Below are 23,088 nucleotides of genomic sequence, written 5' to 3' on the forward strand. Positions count from 1 at the left end.
GTGTAGGTTGTGCTGTGCCATCGTAGTCCTCTGTTGGCTTTGTTAGTTCTAGTGGATCTGTTTTGGAAAGAGAGAATCAAAGCAATTGCATGTTTGAAAACTTTCTGTGGGGTGAGGTGCTGTGACTGTATTTGGAATAATTTGTGCCTCAATGGTTCAAACCACTTTGCTAAGGGAGACAAGGGGAGTGGGAGGCAGAGGCTGTGAAGGTCACAATGTCATGGGAAAGTGGGATAGTTGCAGAAAACAAAGAAGACAGATCTGTGCATATATGAATGGATGAATGGAGGGGAAAAACACAAATAGTGCATGCATATGATAGAGAGCTGTTCTAGGAGCCTTTGCAGTCATGATTGGTTTTGGAAGGAGTGAGTTTCTTCAAAGGACTTGTGTAGACTTCTGTTAGCTTTCTAAAATGTTTATAGGCTGCACTTGTCTTTGGACACTCTCTCTTTGTTTTTAGGATAGGTAACTCCACAGGATTAGTTTTTCATGTATGAGAGCCACTCCAGAAGTAATGCCTCCTATTTTATTATGTTGGCCCACGATGTCAGAGGTGGTTCTTGGTCATACAGGAGCAGAGGTTGAACCTTCCTACCAATATTCCATTACATGGTGTTGCTGTGTGACAGGTGGCAGCAGAGGGACACTGACAAAATGATGTCTGACACGGAAGTGCGTATGAGCACAATGAGGTGGTGTATGATATGTTTTAGTGGTAATAGTGACAGTGGGTCACCTCTGCGGGTGCTGAGTGTTACAAGCACAGCACGCAGGCTCATGTTCATCCCTGGTGAAAATGCAAAGCTAGTGGTGGTGACTGTGTTCAAAAATATTGGGTTTTAGCCAGGAGTTTGCTCTATCAAATAGAGCTAATGCAGCAGTTTCTGGTTATGCCAGCCAACAAGATTTGCTATATACCTTAACATGGAGTGGGTGTCATCACTAGTGGGTGGCAGCTATTTCTCCACGACAGTGGCAGAAAGGCTCTATCAAATAGTATTATTGTGCTCTTTGTATCTGTTGTAATTTTCATAGTAAATGAAATTTTCATAGTAAATAAATGAGGCATTACTTTCAGAGCAACTTATGCAACAGGAAAACTTGTCATCTTTTTGAAGTTCTTATATCTATTTTTACTTTTTGTTCACTGTTTGCTAAACTTAAACTTCTAACTTATGTATTTATATCCTGATCTGTTGGTAGAAATGAATGTTAAGAAATTACCTAATGCAGAATGTACTTAAATCACAGTTATATTAAAGGTGATAAGAAACACGACAGTACTTGCTTCCAGGACATCTTAATGTAGAATTTATATATTTTATCCCAAATATTTGTCCTCCAAGAGATCCAAATATTTCACTGCCATACCTGCAGAAAATTCCCTTGCTGTTATCATGTATTCTCTTCTTCCCGTGTTCTCTAAGACTACATTGTGCATACATGGTAATGTTTTAAGAAATGTCTCCTGGAAACTTTCCAGAGTAATTCCAATTCAATCCTTATAAAACAAGTTCACAGAGATTAAAATCAATTTGTGCATGCAAGCAGTAATATTCTATTTTGACCAAGAAAGTTAATTGGCTTCTGTTCTTCCCTAAATTTGAAAAATAGGTAAACATGTTGTATTATGTCCACTGTGAAATGACACATGTACTGCAAGCTCACAGTAACATGCTGTGTTTTTGTTTTAATTTGCAGATATCCTGTTTTCCTCTTGGTTTACAAAGAAAACTCAGTGTCAAGGGAACCGAAGACTGGGATGTGCTGGACTAATAAATTTATCTGAAGCCAAGAATGCCCCTGGTTTGGCTCTGGAAAGAGTACTAAGCAGCCAAGGACGTTTGGATGGTCAAATCCAACCCAGTACGGTGAGCTTCCTATAATGTGCTGCATACAGCAATAACTATATATGTAAATTTTATTCTGTCTATCCTGTCCTCATATCTTGATTTAACAGATAATAATCTGCTTTCTGCTAAGTGTCAGGGCAGAGGGAAAATAACTTCATGTATAACACAAACTGTACATTCTGCTTTTCTAGAAATGGGTTTAATTTGTTGGTACCCTGCTTTTTAGCCAAAACTGACAGTTTGGCTCCAGTTTGCCCTGGTCAGGATGTGGGAAGAGCTAAATCCAATACTTGGACTGTCCTAAAAAGTTATACTGGCACTAACAGTCAATAGGTTACTTATTTTGCAGCTGAAGTAAACTGGGATGGTGCATAAAATGAAATAGTTCATGTGCTTTTGTAATAGAGCAGCAGGCCTGAACCTCTTCAGAGGATTACTTTTTATTTTTGATCATGTTTTCCAGTAACAGTCTTCCTCTAAAACAGTTTTCACAGAAAACATCTAGCTAAAATACTCGTGTTAAAGCAGGTTCTGACTTCCACAATTTCATCTGACTATTTAAGTCTTTATTCTGCAAGATACTACATTTGCAGTCTCTGTTATTGCATTTGGGAATTCATTAAATATTTACAGTGGAATAAAATGCTTTAGTCTGAATGTAAATAAGGGCCCTCAAATAGTAACGTTCTTTAATTTAGTTCGTGTTTCCTATTTTCATGAAGGGAGAAACATTCATGAGCAAACAAGTACTTAGCTTACTACTTATCCCATCTAATTTAGTTTAAACTGTTTTTGTCCTTGTTAGCTGATCCATATGCCATTAGTAATCAATTTTTCTTTTCTTCCATGTTATTCTCTCTTCTTACTTGCTATTATGCCTGAATTAAAAACATGTGAACTGAAAATGTTGAGGTTTTGATAACAAGTTTGTCTCTCATTTATTTTTCTTGTAAGTGCCACAGCATTCTATTTATATACAGCATCCAAGAAAGGTTCAGATATGTTGAAAGCTTTCACTACTGACTTATTTTTTATAGAAAATCAGTTTTGATCCTTTTTTTTTTGTGTGTGTGTGAAGTTTTTACTTCCTTGGGAAAGTTGTCTTTTTCATTATACCTCTGAAAGGGAAAGAACTGCATCTTGTGGAGTTTCACTCTGAGTCTAGGAAATGAACATTTCAATCTATTTTCAGTGATTACATGTGTAATTACCATACTGCTTTCTTGCATGTGTTTTGGCATGAAATCCCAAAGGAATAATTGTCCACAAGAAAGAGTGTTTATAGAAGATGGAAAAACTACACTGATAACATGTGTAAAGAAATCACTGATAACATGTGTAAAGAAATCATTTTTCACTTGGCTACAGAAAAAAAAAGTACAGAAATTTTACATGTTATTATGTACAGGGAAGACATTTCCTTGCTACCAAAGGAGGATATGACTGAAGGACAATTAATGCTCATACTGTAGTCTAGCCAAGGATTTCTCCCTTCAGTTTTCACTTTGTGCCATCCTATGTTGTGACTTGCCTAAGAATAAGGACTCGGCGATTAGAGAAATGGTTCACTGTAGGTCCAATGTTAGCACTTGACAGGTGAGTAACCTACAGCTCTTGTTACAATTTCCAACAGTAACATTGGAAATTCCAGTTACTGCAAATGCTCTTCAAGCTAGGGCAATTGCTACTGCAAAACAGAGATGGGTAGAACCAGGTGTGAATGGCAGACTTTCAGGAGAGTTTGCAGTTTGTTTACTGAATACGAATTGGAAAGGAAATTGTTTTTCAAAAGTTTCCTAATTACTAATACATTTGGAGCAACTTAATGCTTAAGGATTCTGAAAATTCTATTACTAACATAAGCTTCTGAGTCTTCACAAGTTTCTGCAAATTCTGCTGTTGCATTGGAACACAAGTGCAGAACTGATTTTTCTGCATTTTTTTGGGAAAGCTTAACTGTGACTGGAACTCTAGGATGTGATGTATAATTACAATTTTTATTATAGAATGAAGGAATTCTGAGCATGGATACTGGCTCATGAACATCATCAAAAACATGCTGCAGTCAGGAGGATTCTGTTCAAGTCACATCCATTCCTTGGAATTCATATTGAACTTCTCTGAAAATGCTAGAAACATCTGTGGGTTTGCCAGGGAGTAACTGCATGAATTTCCACTGGAAATTCGAGCGAGCGTCAGCTCTTAATTACCATACTCTACCTTAAAGGCAGGAATTAGGTGATGTGCAACATAGCTGCCACTTTCTACGTGTCTTAATGAATTATGCTGTAACTGAAATCAGTTGAACTCCTTTACTGATAAGCTTTGCATGGCAGCAGGTACATAGTCACTGATTTCCAATCATAAAGCATAAATATTCTTCAAGAGAATAATTGCCTATTAATGTAAATGCATTAATAAACATTAATGGTAGTGGAAAAACAATTTAATTTCTTTTTCTTGTTTATAAGGCTATACTTATCTGAAGGTATATTCTACATAGAAGCTTAATTTACCTTCAGATTTCATAAATGATATTATTTTTTGTAAACAAAAAATGTAAGTGTCTCTCTTGTTTAAAAATGCAATCTAGTTATTGAGCTGTGACCTCCTAGGAATACAAGGTCACCTTTCAGGATTTTGGCACTCTGCATGGTGCTGTGTAGTAAGGCCTTGAGTCCTCAGTAAGATCGTCTGTGGATTAGGTTTTGCTCACATTCAAGTGAGCCAGACAAATAGTTTCTGCTATTTGACTTCTCACAGGCAGAGTTGACCTGCTTTCAGTTAGCTCCCTCCTCTTGTCCGCCCATCCCAAGCCTTCTGGAGACAAGGAGTGGGGGAGGGAGTAGCTTTCAAATAGCGCAGTGACAAATTGATTCCAGGTCCTCCAGCCATGTTGCAAGCTACCTTTTCTATGAAGTTACTTAAAATAATCTGTATACTTATTTTCTAGCTTTGCTGTTTTTAACTTTCAAATTAAAGGTTGTTGACAAGTTACTGTTTATGCAGAAGAAGGGAAGGAGAGAGGATTTTTAACACTGGAAAATTGCTTGCTTTTGTAACAACTAATCCTGAGTTCTGGAAACAGGCATCACATCGTTTGTCTTCTCAGGCCCGTATTATGAAATGTTTGCAGAGGTGTCTGTGTAGGCAGCTCCTGGAACTGCTTTAACCAGAAACTATACAGATTATCATCCTCTAATATTTGGAGATGAGAAGTGTGTGTGTGTGTGTGTGTGTGGTGTATTGTATATGCATGTGAAGTAAGTGCTAGAGAAATATAATAGTAAAGACAACGTGAGATTTCGTGAAAGGCAGTTGATACATGTAAATTCTTTGTATAATTATCATAGTAATTACCATGAAGTAACAGGCAATGAGTAGAAAACAATTTTGTGGTAACTGCAGCCCACAGCGGTTGGATGAAAAGTCACAGTAAAAATTGCTTTGATGTCAGTAAATTTCTGTATTGTCAGTAATTCCTGAAGCGTCAGCATGGGTCTTGCCTTTATTTAAATAAATAAATATCTTTGAGTGTTCCAGGGTTATTTTATCATGTTTTCCATTTTATATTCTTTTATCTCTTTTCATTATGTTTATGAGGTGCCAAGAGATAAATATAGTGTGGAACTGTGTTTTCCTAGAGAACGAATCTTATTTGGTATATTTAAGATTTCTGTTTTGAAAGTGGGTTTTGAAAAGGAAAGTTTTCAATGCAGAACTGGTATTGTGAAAATCACCAAGCTAAACTGCACAGGACATATACCATTCCTTTGTACAGAAGTCAAACATATCAGTGTGTCTGGTTTTCTGTATTTGGGATTTTCTGACTTCATAGAATAGCTCCAGAGAAGCTGCTTCCTTAGGTTCCTGTGAAAATTCCTATTATAAATTTAAACGAATACAAACAAAACAAAAAAACAGCAACAAAAATTGCAGGAAAGTCATAAGCATAAAATAGGTGTGATACTTGAATTTTTTTCTTCCAAAATTATGGCTAGGTGAAGTAAGAAGTCCAAATTGTTTTATTTTCAGACAGAAAGCACAGAAGAACTTAAATAAATAAATAAAAATAAAAATCTCTTCTAGTAACTTCAAAGAATTTAAAAAGAGCTTTTTCATTGAAGTGACCTCTGCGTATGACAGGTTAACAGTAGGCTTTGAAACTGATGCTTGGAGTTGGCCAAATCACCCTGCAGAGACTGCAGGATTGGGAAGGGCTGGGGGGCAGCATGATGTGAAACAGCTGATTTCTCTTCTGTGGGGAGTGCCTGGACTACATTTCTGCTCTGAGATGGCTCTCTGCTTGACTTTGGAGGGGAAAGAAGGGAGAACTTACTCCTTGCTTTTATCTCTGTGTGGTTGTACATGCAGCTGAAGATGTTTTTTGCTAAATACTTCTGATATGTGTTTTCAGTGGTGTATAGTAGCTACATAATATTTTAAAATCTAGAACCACAAAGCATATAAATTATCTTACATAAAGGATAGGAAACCATTTATATAACTTAGTATAATTCAGTGCTGACTAACCATTTCAATTACTGTTTGTCAAACGAATGAATTTCTCATATTATTTCTTATAATGGGTCCAAGCAAATGTGGGTTTATGAATAGAGGGTGAAATGATTTTGTGCTTTCTAGCTCAAATTGAACTCCATCCTGTGAAAAGCAAAGACAGAATAATTAGGTTTCAATGGCAAAACTCAAAATCTGTTAATGAAATTTTTGTGATTTTATGTATTTGTTTAAAGACCTAAGAAAAACCCTCATCCTTAGAGATGTTAAGTGAGGCAATATAGCCTTTTTTTCCTTTTCTTGCAGTGCTGTGTTTAAGAATGAATATGTTCTGCTTTTGTTTGTGCCAAGGGAAAATTAAGATGTGGCACACTTCGTTCTGACTGTGCTTTTACTGTGAGTTACAGCTTCTCAACAAAATAGTTTAGTAAATAATGTTGGTCTGCCAAGCAGCTGGCTTAGATGGTGTTTTCTGAACTACTCCCCTGCGCTCTAAACAACTACTTAGATTTCTGTTATCTGTTTGCTGATGATTGTGAAAGAAGAGCTTCTGCACTTGCTTTATCACTATATAGCTCTTCTGGAGGTTGTAATACTAAATTTTTCAGAGGCTTAAAGTAGCAAATCTGAAATCAGAAGCATCATTTTTTATACTGATCTTCTTAATGTGCTGTGAATGAAGAAAACTAGTATTATTCTCAAATCTGTTATATTTATTTATATACACACAAGTATGAATTTTGGTGTGTGTGTGTGTGTGTGTATCTACAAGTATATACAAGTATCAAATATAAATCTATTGTGATAAAAGCATGCAGAGCTGTGTTTTCCTCTCCCCTGTGCCAAGATTTAGAGTCTATATGACCTTTGTTTCCATCTGTATTAATGATGCCTCGAAGATGCTATTCCACATATGGAACAAATAATAATTTTGAAGTGTCTGTTCACTGCAAATTCCTGGGACACATTGGATTTAATGCTGGTGGAGAGAAATAAGAGTGAAGTGACACATTGAAAAATGTTTGATTTGTGAAATTTATCGTAGCTTTTAAAGAATCACATAGTTTTCAGAATGGTATGTTTATTGTGATTCAAGGGTTATAACATTCTCCCTGTGAGGAAAGGCTGAGAGAGATGGGGCTGTTCAGCCTGGAGAAGAGAAGGCTCCAGGAAGACCTGACAGTGGTATTTTAATATTTAAGGGAGAATTACAAGAAAGGGGACGTGCTCTTTAGCAGAGTCCAAGGGCAGGTAGAGGGAACTCTGAGCAACCTAATTGAACTGTAGTTCCCTGTTCATTGCAGGGGAATTGGATTAAATGACCTTTAAAGATCCCTTCCAGCTCAAATGGCTATATGATTCTATGACTGTGTATATGTAGAAAGAGAAAAAACTTCAAGTGGAGGATGTCTGTAACTGCAACCAAGTACAGCAAATGGTTGTCTATACAGACCTCAAGGTGAAATAAACCATTGAAAGTACAGACGAGTGTTATTCATCTATGCCAGTTCTGACTAGACATTCTGAAAAAATGAGCGTCTTCATCCAAATTCCATATCCTGTTCACAAAATGTTACTATTATAGGCAAATATAAGAGCTTTCTCCCAACAAATTTCCTGGACAATAAGGTGGCTTCCAAAATACTCCGCAAATTTGAATTAATTGCTGCAAGATTATGAAAGCTGTAAGACAGAGACCAAGTTTAAAGCGAGCACTTTATTGCTCATGTATGAATCCAGCTCTATTCAATTCAATTCTATATTGACTTGCCTCTTCCTTGTCTAGAAAAGGATATCAAGTTCCATGTGTCCCATGATAGCTCATCCATCATCAGCAGAAAGGGATTTAACAAGACCAGAAATAACCTCATTATATCTGACTAGTATGTACATATGCAAAGAAAGGGAGGAGAGAGTTTTGGAGAAGTCTGTTTTTCCTCTAGCTGTGTGAACGCACTGCTGCTTCCTGTCAAAAGTGATGCTGTTCATGCTGTTTTGGAAATTTCTGCATTGCAAATAAAACACAGTGAACAGCAGAGAACAGCACATTTCCCATGGTGTCTAGTCCGTTTAAAATGTTATTTTTCCTCCTTGGGGTTAGCACAGCTGTGTAAAATTACCCTGGAGCATATAAATGACTTAAGATGCTAGCTTAGGGCCTTTACTTATTAAGTGTTCAGTCTGAAAGACAGGCGGTGGTGCTTAGGTCCAACAAAATATTCTTTATTTTGTAATGTTTTGATGACCTATTATTAATCCTAATCTGTGAAAGACAAAGATTGTAACAGCTGATATCCAGAAAATACAAATTAATGAAAATATGAGCTGGATTGCAAAAAGAAGACAAAGCATGGCTCCATCAGTTGTGGAGGATCTTATAAGGTGAGAAGACATGTTTGCCTAGCTGAGACTATTCCATTTCAGCCTGTATGTCCATTCCAAAGTTAGCAAGGTCAAATGTCTTCCTTCTGCCTCTCCCAAAATTGCTGTGACTAATGTATGTTATTTCTTTAAAGACTTAACTCATGTCTCATGATAGTATCACATGACAAGGAGTACTCCTGTTGATTAATAGCAAGTGCGATTCTCTAACCTGTACTCACCTTGATAGTCCCTGGGAGGAAATGATTTCAAGAGAATGACTCAAATGTGAGTTGAACATTCCAAGGTAAAACCTTGTTTTACCAAAGGTAGTCTGTTACAGCCTATGTGAATTTTAAATATTGCATAAGACTGAATTTCCTAAGGGTTTTGTAGTGATACTGCATCCTTGAAAGGGAGGAAAGGTTCTTTGGGTTTCACTAAGCAAGCTAGTTTTACACGCTGGCTGTAAATTAGGACGCAGTATGAAGACAGTTGGATTCTACAAGTTGAACTATTCCTATGCTGAGTTAACTTCCTCAACTAATTTGAAATTGTCGTAGAAATTTTAAAAAAATTATTATATGATCCAGGTCAAACATTTGGGAGAGATATGGCAAGTTTTGTAAGACATCTGTTTTCTTTAAGCTCCTTAAGCTGTTTATGCATGTTGATGTTTGATTTGCAAAGATTTTTGTTTGTCTTTTTATGGTCTTTCAGTTGGTTCCATTGCAGAAGTGACTTGCTGCTTACATGTCTGAGGAATGATGTGCTGTTTGAGGTCTGCCCCTCAAAGTGAATATGTGATCATTTAGGGTGAGGGTAAATAAGGCAGAGATACATCAACACAGAGATAAGGAAAAGCAGATGTGGGGTAGAGCAGCACTCAAGGCTGAATTTACAAGCTGTTCATTACTGATGTGCAGACGACTGTCATTACTGTGAAAGTATCCTAGTGGGCTGAGCAGCATGGGCAGAGTGCTTTGAGTTGATCTGGGAGCATGTGGGATAAATGATGATATTGCCAGGTCCCTTTGGCACTCATAACTGTGGGCCCTCTTGCTTAGTGAACTTAAAAGTTCACTAGCATTGCGGGCATCTTCACAAGTGGAGCATGTTTACTAAATACTGAGAAGGAGTATGCGCTGATAAAGAATACCTGCCTACCACTGATAAGGAATACCTGTAGTATGCACTCAGAACTGTGTCATTGGAATACAGGAGGATAACAGAGGAGGATACTTGCATTACCTCCTCTGGCTACATACCTGTATTATTTTTGAGTTGTTATTCTGTCCTGTGCAGTCACCAGAATAACGAAACCTGACGTAAGTAGAAGATCCACAAAGATACCATCAGGTCTTTCTTTGAAGTAACCCTATTCAGAAGCAATTTTTTAATTGTGACTGATCCCAAGGTATATGTTTAGCTATCTACCTGAGCATTATGCATGTGTTTGTAAGCTGGTGGTTTTTTTTGTCTCTATTCTGAAACATTAGGATCTTTGCTTTTCCTGTGACTGTCATATTGCTACTCAAAGATTCAGTTATGAACACTTTCTAATTAATTAAAGAGATAACAGTAGATGTTTTTATATCCAGACTTTTGTCTGGAACTCTATTACCCTATGTATAGCTAAAAACTAGAGCTGACCTATCAACATCCTGGGTATTTTTACCTTGTCTGCCTTATTGGCCATAGCTGTCTTCACCATTCACAAAAGAACAGAAATGGTCACGATAGAAAGAGAGATGATGTAGACCTTTTCTTCACTTACCTTAAATATGAAATTTCAGATGGATGAGAAACATCTCTGAGAGTGCTTTAGGGGCAATATCTATGAACAGAAGAATGATGTGCAGAAGCAATTACAATCATGTTTAAGCCTTTTTTCACCTGATCTGTTTCTACTCTTTATATATGCACATTTAAGTTACTTTATGAAGGGAGTTTTTTCTTCTCTCTTACACGAAATTTCTATTTTTGAATCTAAATTTGTATTTTGGACAGTTTTTGTATTATTTGTTCTTGAAATAAGATTTGGGTATGCATCTCATCTCAAGTTCCTGTTTTGTGACTCTAGCTGCATCTGTAATTCTGTTCATAGATCATAGATTTTATATGCCTGCTCACAGTGTCATTCTTCTATAATCTTATAACTGCATTTAATTTTGATGAAGTCTTTCTTACTTGTGTCCAACTTTTTTTTTATCTCCTCTTTTACAAAGATTTACAGCTTTTCCTTTTGACCATTTGGTGCATTTAAGATGACAACTGAGCTAAGAAATACTGCTATATCATATGCAGTAACTTAACTTAGTTACAGTCTTCAACTTTTGGTTTTGTTTCCCTATGGAGATACAAACCTTCTCTTGGTGAAGGGAGATTTCCACTCTAGTCTGTCCCTCTGCTTCTACAAATGATGCAGAATACTTTTTTTTTTTTTTTTTTTTTTTTTTTTGCCTTGAGAGGGATGTGGGCTGAATGATAAGAAAGCTGTGTTGTAGCATACTGGTTCCAAAAATGATAAAATGTGAAATATAACCCTTATTCCAGGACCATGCAATCAAAGTAGATTTTGCATTGGAGATATAAAAAGGGACTTTGCAAAGCATTCCTGAAATAATTTATGCTGAGTTTAAATTTAAAGCCAGAAATATAATAGTGTACTATGTGTACTTTTGTCGTTCTGTTTTTGAATCAACAAAATGATTTCAGCTTTTGTGCTTTGCTAGAGTGGTGATACTTTCAGTATTGTAGAGTCACAGTTACGGGCCTACCAATCTCATAAATAGCTCATGTTTGAAATTAAAAGGCTTTGTTATTTTTAGTGCTGTCCACCTAGTTTGTAGGGCAGTGATATGCTATGGCTGACTAGGATTCATTAGTATTCATTCAGTATCAGCTTCTATAATTGTTTCCCACTGTGTTCTTGATATCACACAAAGTGAAGCCTTCATATTACTAGTTGATATTTTTCTGATTATATTTATGCCAGGGACTTCTGCAGTATTACAGTTGGTATCCCAACGGAGATATCTTGGACTAAAAAACTCACTGTTATGTTTGGTGCCTTTACTATTACTTTCCGCATTGGATCCAGAAGTACTTTATGTTGTAAAGCTGTTCTGTCACACTCTTGTCATTAAAATATTATAAATCCTTAATTCTTTCAAATGGTTTAAAAAAAAAAAAAGTGGGAAATAATTCTGTTCATTCTCTTATTTCCCCTTTCAAAGTACTACCCATAATCTAAGTTAATTTTCTAAATGAGTTCCCTGTTATCAGTTTATCTTTTTTCTTTGTTTGGTTTTTTTTTGGAGTTTGCATTATATTTTGCACAGCTGATTCTGAATAAGAAGCAGATCATAACTTATTAAATATTCTAAATTTCTAATCTACTGTCTAAAATAAGTTAATTTTGGCTGGTGGATTAGCAATGAAAAGCACACGGGCGTTATTGATGAAGTCCTTCCTTACCAGTCATCACTGCAAACAGTCTGCCTGGGAATCAGATGTTGAGGTACAACATGTACAAGGCTACTACTTAGTTACTGAAAGAGTCCAAAGAAGGATTCCAAACAAGTAGCACTAAGGATGGGACTTAAGAACAGCATAGATCCACAGAAGCCAAAGGTTGATTTTTCCCACTCTGAACTCTACAGATAAAGTCTTGTAATGGGACTACAGTATATTGGGGCAGATCATGGATTTTGTTCACATGCTACCATGAATTCTTCTACTGTCCTTCTGGAGAGTGATTCTATATATTCATTTGCCTACATATACGGAAATAAAGTAGAGTAATAAGTTTAAGGCATTCTTTTCAAAACATTTTTAAATGGTTTTGGGAGTGCAGACACCAGTAAAAATCTACAGAATCAGGCATTCTTGTTTTTTAAACTATGATGAACTGATAAAATCAAAAGAATTTACACTGCCTAGATACAGTGCCTACAGTGCTTTGAATACAGCCTTTTATAAGCTCATAGGGCTTGAGAAAGTGAGGCATTACTATTATTTTTTATTCTACGGATGAAAATGTAGATGCAAAAAGTGTATGAACTTATGCTGTCATTAAGGAGGTAAAAATGTATATATGCGTCCATCCGTAAGGTAGAACCAAGCTGATGTACAGGCAAAATGGAAAATGTGCATCAAGAAAATGCCATTAGAAAATCGACTAGTCATTAGATAATTATTGATAAACTATAATCTGTCTAAAGCTGTAGCAGTCCAAAAAGCACAATTAAGATCTGTATCTTTATATTTGCAAAGACTACATGTGTGTCTATCCTTACATTATATATGAAGTGTGTAGAAAGTTTGTACACTAAGAAATTTGTCTTCTTTCCACCCTATTGACTAAGCAGAAGACTTGCAGTCCCTGTTTTGTCCTGTCTTTCATGTCAGAATAAGTCAATATTTCTTGATACGATGTACTAACATGAAGTGCAGTGGTATAAAGTTAAGCTTAAAATGTATTACTGTCATGAGACTGAAGTTTAAAAGACGTATTGACTCTGGTAATAGATATAAAAGCATTTTCTGTTTAGACCTGGCCTTGGACATGCAAAACTTCTTAAAAATTATATCTGTTTTCAATTTTTTTAATGGATACTATTCATGGATGTTATTCCTAATGTGTCAGTCATTGACTTAAGAATGTGTTTTCCTGCCTACCATAGTTGGCATTCCAAAATTATTTTCTTAAGTTTCAACTCTGTATCATGCAAGAAAATATAAAAACTAGAAATGCTTCTTTTATGAAGCTTTTGTTTGATTGTGTGAGGACAGTCTAATATGTACTTTGCATTAAGTTACAGAGCCAAATAAATAATTTAGCTTAGGAGTGCACAGATGTGAGAATAGTTATGTATCACTCACCCCTATGTCTTTTTTCCTGCTTTTGAAATATGCAGCTCCTATTGCTAGTAGGAGGGATGTGCGGGAGCTGCTGAGGAATAGTGGGAGGAAGGGGAAAACTTCTCTTTTGCTTTCTTGAGGCTCCATTCTTTCAGGACAGTGGATGCAGTAAGCTTAAGAAGAGGTCTCAATTATTAGGAACTGAGAAAATAAGAATAGAAAACTAGTAGCTAGAGTGCAGTGTGTTCTCTGAATTTCTGCAGGCTCATTTAGAATCATAGAATCACTCCATTGTTAATGATTTGCTGTGGGATACAAATAATTTTTTCAATATATTTAAACACTTCTTGTATCTTCTGATGTCTGCTAACACTGATAACAAAGTAAATTACATTAGTAAGTTCCATTAGTTTCTGAGACCAAAATTACTATTTAACCTTTGACTTTGATCAGCAATTCATTAGCGTATTTCATTTCAGAGTGTATTTCATGTGTTGCTCAGTAGTTCGAATAGTATGTTGCTGTTCTCTATATTGGTATGAATAGCTTCTTAGGTACATCTGTACAAATCATCTTGCCATGTCAGTGGTGCTGGGAATAGATTGTGTCCTGTTACTGGCGCATAGTAGATGGAGGGCTGCTTTTGGTCTGAGTAGCTATTGATTCAAAACAGTCCTGGTAAAAGGCTGGATATTGTAATGGGAGAGGATGGGTGTTGGAGTCTAAAAGATTTTATTGTATGTGTGTGGTCTGACAAAGCCAGGTAACCCGAGGGCAAGAAAGTGGTCTCTGGCACTGTTTAAATTACTAATGTAGGTATAGGGTCTGTGTTATTGTAGATATAGGATTAGGGCAAAGGTCTGTCAGAACATCTCGTAGAGCTGAATATTTTCATATTGTGAAGATATTTGTTTTTTCCTTGCTCTACGCTATCATTTTCCTCATCATTTGCAGTTATGTCAAGGAGGTATTTCTTTCGTTTTCATCTAATTATTTTTAACTCTTGCTTTGTCAGGAAAATACACAGGAGAGTGCTGTAGCTAGATGTGTTCAGTTGGTTCCTGTTTAAGGCCCGTACAAAACCAATTGCCAAAGGCAGGAAGCTAAATTCCGTACTAATAAAAATTATTAATCTGCAAAATCGTTAAAATCACAGAAAAGCATGCAGAGCAACTATTTTAAAGTACAGTTTTTCAATTAGACTTTCTGTTCTGTCACTTGAATTTAGAACCTGGTGCTAAGCTCACTGACACATTTGGGAGTTTTGCTAGTGTTCTTAAATGGGGTTCATCTTGGCATCCAAATGTACACGTGCCTACAGCAAAAAACATTACAGTCAAGTGGAAGTTATGTTTTCTACTCCAAGTAGTTTCTCTGTCTTGAGAGAGTTCAGCCTCTAAAAGTGTCCCAGAATGGAAACTTCACCAAAGAGTTACAGAAGTTCAGTGTGAAATTGTGTACATGTTGTGTTAACATATAAAATAAAAGCTGTGGGGGAAGTGTACAAAGCCAATGGCAGATTGTTGCATAAACACTGGAGATCAAACTTAAAGTTATTAGTCTCGATTTATGTTCACTGTCTGGTACTCAAGCTGGGATTCCTTCAAGGCCTGTACATCCTGAAGATGCAATTATTACTACTTTTAATTCTAAGAGTCTGCATGACAAAATGTTTTGTGTCTTAAGAAAAAAGTGTTCTTATAGCATGTCAATGAAGTGTTGTGTTGTGTGCCATGAGGTATTTGAAGGGACGTGACTATTGGGAACTTCTGGAAGACTGGCTCAGGCATGGGGCTCAAAAGTGAGCTGAGCTCCAAACCCTGATCCAGCTGTCAGGAGTCCAGACTGAGCCATGCTTTCAGATTTTCTTCTTTATATTTGTCCTAGAAGGGAGGCTTAGAGACAGCTAGCATTGTACTTAGTGTGAGCAAACGGGCTCAGGAATGAGTGAAGGGTTAAATTATTTCACGGTGTAGATGTGTAGTCTGCAGAGGTCAAAAGGATCCTGAATCAACCCTCAAATACTAGCCTAATGTAGGGCTGTGTTTTTTGTGTTTAAGTGTAAAACTGCTGCATAATGCTGCTGTATATTTTTTGGAATATAGTTGATCTCCTTCAAAAAAGGCATAATCAAAAATATGCATCACGTGTTGTGTCATGTTTATATCTAGAATAGAGGGGCAGAGATTGAAATCTGATCTTGAAAAAACTCTTGTGCCACAACCCAAGTAAGCTGGCTGACCTCTAAATATGGAGTTCAAATAAGTGATTATTAGGGTGTTAATATTGAGTTGGGACTGTCAGTGCTTATTTAAGATTGAGAGGTGTTAGTGACTTGAGAACGTGCAAGTTAAAATTACTGGGCTGAGTTCATTCTATGTATTTTTGAGTTATAGACTTTAATTATGCTACAGTAGGGAATAATTTAGCTTGTCTAAAAAAGAAAAAAGTCAACTTTCTGTCAAAGTCATATATCTGTGATACTTTGGATTAGACTTGAGTTAGAGCCATATTTTTGAAGGGAAAGAGTGAGTTGATATTTTTGCACTGCAAGCATGTGATTTTGGGGACATGTGGGTAGGTAGAAAGGTGGTCAGATAACTTACAATCAATTAAGGAGTTAAATTTTTAATAATATATAGGCTATTTATGGATACTTAGCCAATATGCTGAAATTGTTGTGTAGCATCTCCTTGGAAGTATAACTTAAATATTCTTTATTATGTTATCACAACAGTTTACATATATATAGGCTGCTTGCTTTTTCACTGTCCTGTGGCACCTTCCCTTTAAATTTATGAAATCATTCTACTCATTGCAGCAGGAGGTTGCTTCATGCAAACAGTGGAGAAACAAGATTTAATGAAAAACAGGAAAGTGTTCTTTGTGTGTGTTTTGTTGTTATTTTTTACAAAAGCACATTCCATGTATTTTCATGTTAATACCTAACATTTGTAAGGAAATGGCTGAATGATTTTTTTAAAGGATTTATTTTTTTATCAGAACTCTGGCAAATACATAATGTCCTGTAAGAAGTATATTATATAGACATGTTCCTCATGAGAAGAATCATTCTTCACATCCAAGCATTCCTCTATCCAGTGTTAATTCTGTTGTTTTACTACCCTAACTATTCACAGTACGCTAGTAAAGAGTATGGTTTAATGAAAGCATTGCATAATGCTGTTAATTCTCTCTTCACCATGCAGCTTTTTTGGTAGTCTTGAATGGTGGAGATAGAATAAAATCCAAGGTACATAATATAACAGCAACTTTCTATCATATGTTACTGGTCTCAGGCTTATGTATCAACTTAGTCAATAACTGAAGTGATGAGACTGGAAGAATTTCGCCATCTCTTCTCTGTAAGAAACACTGGCAGTGGAGGTTAGTGATGAATTGCAATTTGTTTTTGATATGATAGGGATAGAAGAGAAGGGGGCCCTGCCTATCACGTCTTCTTGAAAGTCTCCCCAAGGTAAGCAGGAGGAGAATGGCATGTGTAAGGGAGGACAGCCCCAGCCCTGATAAGTCACACAAACAGCCAATAAATTCACATCAAGGATGCCGCCCGTGACATAAATTTAGACCTAAATCTGCAATCTGAAATACTGTGGTACGTTTGGGGAAAAAAAAATCACCTTTGAATAAGAGAGAATGTCTAATTGAGATGCCAAGCATAGGGTCAAATAGTTACAGAGAGTTAAAAGGAGGGAGGAATTAATAGTAAATAACAAACTTCTCATACAAGATTGTCAGAAAACATTGCTCAGCGTACATTGTGAAACATCCGTTAGAATCATTTGCTTCCTTTAGATATCTTTTAACAGCTGTCTCTTGTTAGCCATAATTTGTGACAAATGCTAGAAGAAAAACACTAGTTTAATTAAAGTTCATCATGGCTATCTGAATGGAATTCAATTGACCTTTAAGAGGCCAGTTAAGAAGGAAGAAGTATTGATACTATTTTTTTTTACTAATGCAAATTTTGGCTAAAAAAGTGACCATAGAATTCATGAGAAGTGCATCTTCCTGTACTTCTTAGTTAATTTTATATAAAAGCTCCCTGAGTTATTGCATGGTTCTTTTTTTCAATTTATAAGCTGGAGTATTTTCTTTACCTGTGCCCAGGAACAACAAAAACAAAGACCAGGTAGTTGCTAAGTTAGAGTAGAAATCGCAGCATGTAATTTACCTTTTCATATGTTGAATGTGAGTGAATGAAAGGAAATACCTACCATAGAATCACAGAACAGTTTGAGTTGGAAGGGACCTTTAAAGGCTATCTATTCCAACTCTCCTACACTGAACAGGGACGCGTAAAGCTACATCAGATGCGCAGAGTGCTGTCCAGCATGACCTTGGATGTCACCAAGGGTGGGACATCCACCTCCTCAGTGGGCAACCTCTTCTAGTGTTGCACCATGCTTATTGTGTAAAACAGAAAACCAACAAAAAAAACAACAACAACAAAAAACCCAACAACAAACAAAACAAAACAAACAAAAAAAAACCCTTCTTCCTTATAGCCAATCTAAATCCCCACTCTTACAGTTTAAAACCATTTCCCCTTGTCCTGTCACCACAGACTCTGCTGAAGAGTCTGTCCCCTTCTTACTTACAGCCCCCCTTTAGATACTGAAATGCTACTATCAGGTCTCGCTGGAGCCTTCTCTTTTCTGGGCTGAAAGCCCCAGCACTCTTAGCCTGTCCTTGTAGGAGAGGTCTTCCATATCTTGGAGCATTTTTGATGTGCTCCAGTAGGTCCATGTTTCTCCTGTACTGAGGACTTCACATCTGGACGCAGTACTCCAGGTGAGGTCTCACCAGAGCAGAGTAGAGGATCACCTCCCTCACCCTGCTGGCCCCGCTTCTTTGGATACAGCCTGGGATATGGTTGGCTTTCTGGGTTGCAAGAGTGTGTTGCTGGCTCACGTCCAGCTTGCCATCCACATAATATAACAGCTCATAAACATCTTATTAGATGTAAATTCATTAATTTGTTAGTGATTCATTGATTTGTTAGCTACCAAAAGACAAATTGTTCTCTAAAGGTAGCCTAATTTTATTTTCTACTTTAGGTCAGTATTTGCAAATAAGACATTTATTTTCTGAATGTTTCGAGGCTTCTTACTTGTGAAAAGCTTTTGAAAAATGCTGATAGTTTGAATCCTGTTGCTAATTGACAACTGTATTAGGTTTGATCAGGCATTTCATGGCTAACCACAGAAACATCTAATAGGCCTGAAACATTCTGAGAACTTGAAATACGTCAGAGACTTGCTATCTTTATGGATCAGATTATAGATAGATAAGCATTTGGCTGCTACATGGGCTTGTATGCCCTGTGTTAGTTGGGATAAGTAAAGCTTTTTCGAATATAACTGGGTAATGTTAACTGCCTGCATATAAGTGGTGGACATGACATGATATTCTGTTCCAAAATACTGGAACTGTTGATATAGCCATATAGTGGGGGTAAATGAAAATAATGAAAATAGTAAATATTTAAAATATTTACTTAAAATATATTTAGAAGATGGGTAATTACATGCAGTCAAGTATCTTGTGGGATTTGATCAGAATGAGCAAACGTGTTTCATGTTCAGCTTGTATTAACATTAAAGACACAAGTCTTAGAGCTGCAAAAGTGTCTTTTATAAAAGTGTCTTTTATAAGAGGCCTCTGATAAAATGGTGGGTTAGTAGATCTAGCACTGTACTGGCAGGAAGAGTTTTAATGAAGCACCATATTGATTTGATTGTCAAAATCTAATTATCCATTATAAAAAAATCCAAAACAACTGCTTATGGACTTCTACCCTAAACCAGAAAATAAAAGGAAAAAGTCACAGTTAAAAATAAATAAATAAATAAATAAATAATAGTAATAAAAAAAAATTTTAGAAAAAATGTTTGAAAAATACTTCTTGTGGAACTGCAGCCAAACATGAACTAAAAACTGATGCCTAATTCAAAGACTGTTTGTTTTATCCTTACTTTTTTTTCTTCCATCAGAGACTTTCCTTTACTCCTAAATGTTTGTCTATATGTTTGCAGGAATTTACAGTTTAAAAGTGATTTAACTTACAAGCGTCTACAGTTTGGAATCCCCAGGGCTAGGTGGAGATTCAGGATTTTTTTTTTTTTTTTTAAGATGCTCAGCATCTTGTAAAAATTGAATTTCTTTTCTGAGGTATCTGAGGTAAGCTGATGAGTTTGGAATTACTGATACACTTCTGAAAATTTAAACCTCAAAACTTACAGAGAAAGTATTTATGGGAATGGAGTGGAGAAGTGATGTGTCTGTACAGCACTGAATCTGGTTGGCAGTCCAAGTGGGAATTTAGATGAGTAGGTAAGAAGTTGAATGAAGTTTCTGGACTTCTATAGGCTGAATAAAAATATTGGTATTGTGTTTATCTATCTTCAATTACAGAAATGAGGAATAAAAGTGGATTGGGTACTGAATTGCATTGAATGCATTTAGAAATATGTAACATTAATTACGTGCTTGGGTCAGACAAACAGCTTTTAAGTTATTAGGAATACTACAGACCTTTTACATGTATACTGAGAAATACAGAAATAAAAAGACAAAAAAAAAAAAAAAAAAAAAGGCAACCAGAAGATAAATCCTTTGTCCATTGTTCTTTGTTAAACAGATAGGTACAAATAGTCCTAATTTTTATATATATATATATATAAATATATATAAATAATATATATATTATATATATATATAAAATAGTCTTAATTTCTGTAATTCAAATAAATTACACTATGATTTGCCAAGAGTAAGCTGAGAAAAATATTGAGTAATGAAAAGAAAACAAATTGTTCCTCTGATCTTCAATGCTTTCTCTTTGCTGTTTTACTTTGTTTTGGCTAAGACATGCCTGAAGATTGTATTATTCCAGAATACTTTAATCCTATGTTACTTCTACTGTACACTGCAGCTCATTTAATTAAAATAGACATTCAGAGTATGCAGATGATTTGCAGATTGTGTGATCATGTTTTTGGGAGATAATGCTTAAAATGGGCTCCCAGCTGCCTTTGAAGCATTTCAAATTGGTTTAATTCAGAGTAGGAACAGCCACAAGCTTTAGATATAATTCCCTCTCATTTCTATTCCTGATTGCCCTCAGAACAATCTGTAGTGCTCTCTCTGTCCTGACCAGTATCTAATCATAAGGTTTATTTTGTGATTTCACAACTGTATACTATATTTGTTCTCTTATCAGAAATGTGCATAACACTCAGAGAAGATAAGGAACAAAGCCAACAATAAATTGTGATGCACATATATCCTTAAGACCTACTGAACAGTGGTGTGTGTTGATGCTGGGAAATTCAGATTTGGAATTTGGAATGTTTGTAAAGATTTGAATTGCAGTCAGGCTTTACAGATGATAAATGTATATTGCAACATAGAATCATCAGTTACACCCTGAATTACACATCTTTTATGATATGTTATCCCATATGCAGCTTTAAAGATTTTTGGTTGCTTACTTGAGTCGCTGTTGCATTTAGACATTCCTACTATAAATACTAAAAGCTATTCTGATTTTTAAAGATTCATAGCTTAGCAATGTAGAAATAAACACACTTGGAGCATGCAAACTAAATAAGCAACTGAAACATTTCAGATGGCTGTAATACTGTCGTTTTAGATAAGAGATCACTGCAGATGTCCAACTTGAAGTCTTTGCTTTGCTTTTGTTTTTTTTTTTCCCTGAGTGTGCTTTTCACACCATCATTTTTAATCTGGATTTTAAAACCATAATGATTTTTATTTTAAAAACAAAATCTTTAAAAAAATAATGTGGGTTTTTTGTATTTTCCTTAAGCATTCTAAACACAGAAGTTATTCATAAAATTATGTTTTATTTTCACTAATTTCAGTGATAACAATTTGCTACTAATGAAAAAAGGTCCTAGAGCTTATTAATATATACAGCTTAAGGTTTTAACCTGAAGTAGATGAATGTTGTAAGTAGTTCTTGACTTTTTGAGGATGACATTAAGATGGAAGACTAAGTGAAAACACTGGGAATAGCAATCCAATCTCTGTTTACTGTTCTTACTCCTTACTTAAATATTTTTTGAAATTTCACACAATTTTTATAACCAAGTGAATATTCTTTACTTTTGAATCTATCATTTGACTTTGAAGCTGTCTACATTTCTTTGTATCATTTTGTTTTGGTTGTTTTTTTTTTGTGCCCAGACACCATCTTAAATGTGGTATATATGAGTCAGTTTATCAGTTTTGCAGTACAGAGTACATTATCATTCAAACTAACGTTCGCCTCTGGAGCTGATAAACAAAGAGTTGTTTCTGATAAACAAAGTTAAAGCTCAGAGTGGTGAGCATCACTCCAGTTATCTTTGAAAAGGTCAATCTGTCCCAGTCTCCTGCTGAGAGAACAATCCTGCCTGGCTGTGTAGGACTCTTCATCAACTCCATAGTGTCCATATGGCAAGATTCTTGCCCAGTACACTCTGTACAAACACGTAGTGGTGTTAGCCTTGTGACTTCTGCGATAGTTGCACCTAGTCTATGTGGTCTTGTTGCCTGCATGCCTTTGGTTAACTATGATCTTCCCTCATAAAAATAGCTTTCTGATCCCTGTTGTGCAACAATGCATGAACTGCAAACACCTGGAAAGATTTTCCATGGTGCAAGCATTAGTGTATCAGTGGCCAACATCTGGAAGTCATCAGGAGATTCCCACTGGGTCCTTCAAGTGCTGATTGAGATTTTTCTTTTATAAGATGCATGTCTCTTGACGTTGATTCTGAAAACTGAGAGGAAGTAGGGGGGGGGGGAATTGATTGATAAATTAAATTATTTACCACTACGTACTTTGCTAAAGATGTGAAATACCACAATGCTTGCACGTGATTTTTTCTAAATGAAGTTTTCAGTTGTATTTGTTGTAGGTAACGAATGACAGGATTTTGGATATCAAGTTGTCTGTAAACAGCTTGGGTTTGAAATACAGATTTTCATTTAAAATGAAGCACTTCTCTAAGAAGTGGTAAAGCTGAGGCAGGTCTTTTTATTAAGAAGGGAATTTCCTTGGCATGCTGGTTCTCATAATGTATGTTCTTGGTTTAAGTTCTATATCTTTTTTTTCTTTTTTTTTTTTTTTTCCCCCCTCCCCCGTGTAATGCTATGGATAAACAAGAGGTGAAAAGTGAAGAGAGCTGAGGCAGCCCCAGTGACATCTGGTATTTCCAGTTTTCAGATTACCCCCTTCCTGGTCTTCCACATGTGAGTCCTTATGCTAATAGCTGATGATATCACTATATAGTACTGTGCTGTTCTATACTATCTGATACAGCATTGCTTCGGTACACCTGGAAGACGATAAAAATGAATCTTTCCTCAAAACCAAGTCATTTTTGAATGGCTACAATGATATAACTTTCAAGACTTTGCAATGATGTGTGTGGGAAGTGCCTGCCCACAAACC

At 36.0% G+C, this 23,088-nt stretch overlaps 1 protein-coding gene across 1 annotated transcript in view; it reads left to right on the forward strand.

The window, feature by feature from the left end:
• The window catches only part of MTA3 (metastasis associated 1 family member 3), a 591,413-nt gene that overhangs the window by 278,368 nt on the left and 289,957 nt on the right, over window positions 1–23,088 (forward strand). The window contains exon 26 of the mRNA XM_085219339.1: window positions 1,705–1,874. The gene's annotated coding sequence lies outside the window, so the exon portion shown is untranslated. The remainder of the gene's footprint in view (window positions 1–1,704; window positions 1,875–23,088) is intronic.

This window comes from Meleagris gallopavo, chromosome 2 (genome assembly GCF_905368555.1).
Source record: "Meleagris gallopavo chromosome 2, MGAL_WU_HG_1.1, whole genome shotgun sequence".
NCBI lineage: Eukaryota > Metazoa > Chordata > Aves > Galliformes > Phasianidae > Meleagris > Meleagris gallopavo.